This window comes from Lactuca virosa, chromosome 1, assembly GCF_052849685.1.
Source record: "Lactuca virosa cultivar CGN04683 chromosome 1, Lactuca_virosa_CGN04683_v6, whole genome shotgun sequence".
NCBI lineage: Eukaryota > Viridiplantae > Streptophyta > Magnoliopsida > Asterales > Asteraceae > Lactuca > Lactuca virosa.
The window spans coordinates 249356190-249359317 of NC_136426.1; positions in this window are offsets into that span (position 1 = coordinate 249356190).

Here is a 3128-nt window from a genome sequence, read left to right on the forward strand (position 1 = left end):
CATATCTAACCCTAAATAACCTCTTAAATCATAAAGTTTCCAACTTTATAACCTTGCATGACTAGAAAGTGTAGAAATCTAAAAACCCTAACATATCATAAGATTCTAATCCCCAATACTCATGCATGGATGAAAGGAAAGGATCAAGATCCACATTTTTTATGACTCCATGCACTTCAAATCATCTGAAAAGGCTACTCATAAGGTTGGAGTAGTTGATACTTAACTAGACCAAGATTATGGGACCAAAATGCACAAAACTTAAGAACTAACAACATTTAATGAAACACTCATCGAGTTCAGAACTTTATACCTTTCGGAGGTTGCTTGAGAGGTGAAATTCCCAGATCTACTGTAACACCGAAATTTTCCAAACAAAATTTTCATTTTAAAATCGCATACTTTTCGTAACATATTGTATAAAAATCTCGTTTATTCAAATTACAAAACGCACCATTAATAAGCCAGGATCCTCAAAACGTGACTCTTTCTCTGGTGTGTACAATCAAGCCGGTGCCTTCCCGCGATCCTCTGAGATACCTGAAACACATAACATATAACACAGTAAGCACGAAGCTTAGTGAGTTCCCCAAAATACCACATATAACACATATTAGCCACTCGAGGCTATAAATCTGTGGGCCCACTGGCCCTAACTCTGTGGACCCTCTGGTCCTAACTCTATGGACCCTCTGGTCCTAACTCTGTGGACCTTCCGGTCCTAACTCTGTAAACTCTGGAATACACACAACATAAATCACATAGAAATAATGCAGTGCAACACATCACATACATAGCATACAAGATACTCTGTCACATAACTCTAATTACCACTCATGGTAAAGTATAGTGAGAAGACTCACCTGACCAGCAGCAAGTAAACACCCCGCTCCCGGATTTCGAACTAGCCTCCACCTAACACAAGGGATGAATATCTCTAAGTGATACTCTAATCACAACTCTAATGACCGAAGGCTATTCTTCCTCTCTTTAACTCTTTGAAGTGGATAAAAGACCATTTTACCCCTCCATGGTCTCTACTACTTATGTTGATCAAAGCCCCAAAGTCAACAGAAGTCAAACTCGAGTCAACAATCCATGTTTGACCCGACTCGCCGAGTGCACCCTTGCGACTCGTCGAGTCCACTTACTTTCCTCAGAAATCTCGTGACAGTCCAGCTCAGCTCGTCGAGTTGACCCCCAACTCGTCGAGCTATCGCCTGATTCGGTTCCTCGGGACAAACCCTAACCAACTCATCGATTCGGCTCATCGACTCGGCGAGTTCATTCAGAAAAATGTTCATTCAGACAATTTAAGGCAGATCCATCACCCCAAACACTAGATCTACCATCCTGAGGGTTGATTGTCACGTAAAGATGCAAGCTTTACGTTTAAACATGGCATAAAAGGCTCATAATGCCAATATAACTCTAATAAGGATGATTAACCACAATAACTCTTCTATGGTTAACTAAAGCTATAATCTTTGGACTCTTTGGACCTCACAAGGTCCAGATCTGAAGTCTAGGCCTCATGAGAGACCTTGCATACAAAGTCCCAACAATGGTGGAAGAAACCCTAATCTTCCATATCTACAAGATCTAAGCAAAATAACAAGAAAGGTGCAAGCTTTTACCTTTTACTCAAGCCCTTGCACGAAGTTACACCAGATCCACTGATTCTCTAGCTCCCTTGATGGGTGATCTCCTCTTCTCCTCAAGAGATGCACTAGTTTACTCCAAGTTTTAGCTTCTAAGACTCTCATGGCTCTCCATACACGTTTAGGGTTTGCTCTTAAGGAAGGGTAGCCGCAAATGAGGCTATAAGTTCCTTTAAATAGGTCTCAAACCCGGGAAATTAGGGTTTCTCTGCCCAGTACCTACTCGGCGAGTCCCTCCTCGGACTCGTCGAGTCCTTCATTAAATTTACGCGATCAATTCGACTCGACTCGGCGAGTTGGTCCCTCAACTCGTCGAGTCCCTCCTTAAATCTCAAGATTAACATACACGATAATGTCCCTGGAAATCTGGATGTTACATCTACAATGCTTGAAGCTTTCTAAGTGCACTCTAATGATCTTCTTCTTTCAAGGATGGATACAAAACACTCAAATAGCTCAAAAACTCTCAAATGAAAACTAGGGTTTGCAAGGGGTCGTTGGGAGGATGGAGGCTGAAAGTGGAAGGGTTTATGGTAGTTAAGGTTGCTTAAATATGGCTCAAACCCTCAATATTAGGGTTTGCGTATATGCTGAGTACGCCCTACGTACCCGTTGAGTACGCCATGCGTATTCTTAAAAATCTGCGTCCCTTTTAAAGGCTTACTCCCAACGTACGCCCCGAGTACGCAGGGCGTAAGGGCCATTTTTGCAATAATTGGTAATTTGAGACAAGAAAGGAAATTACCTAATTGGCTGGGTGTCACAGAAAAAGTCAAATTATGTGGAAATAGTCTTGTGGGTATCGACTGGATTGTTAACATTTTGATAGGTAAAAGATTTTTTTGGTATTGAGGAGTCGATCTCCATCTACGTGATCATGGTTAGACTTAGATAGCTGGGGCAAACATGCTAGTTGCTAGATAGCTTCTTCGGGAGTTTAATCTAATGTATTGGTTTTAATATTGAAGGACAATTTGGTGAATTTGTTTTTTTATAAACTAATATGATTATAAAATATAAAAATCCATTAAAAAACTTTAAAAAATAATAGGTAAATATGATATTTTAAAAGTTAAGAAAAATAAATATGATATTTAGATTTTAGGTTTAACGAAACAGTCAAATACCATATTTTGAAATTTAAATAGAATATATACAAAACTATACCAAAAAAAAAAGACAAAATTGCAAAAATGGTCCCTGTGGTATGCATTTTTTTGGGGTTTTAGTCCAAACCACGATTTTTTTTGGATTCGTGGTCCTTTTAGACTAGTTTGTATGTAAAAATGGTCCCTCCAAAAATCGAAATGACTAAATTGCCCTCTTAATATATTTTTTTATATTTTTTTCTCTTTAATTTAATGTTTTATTAATAATAAAATGGGGCCCACACCTCTCTCTCTCTCTCTCTCTCTCTCTCTCTCCTCCCCTGAACACACACAATCGTTTTTCTTGTTCTTGAAAATA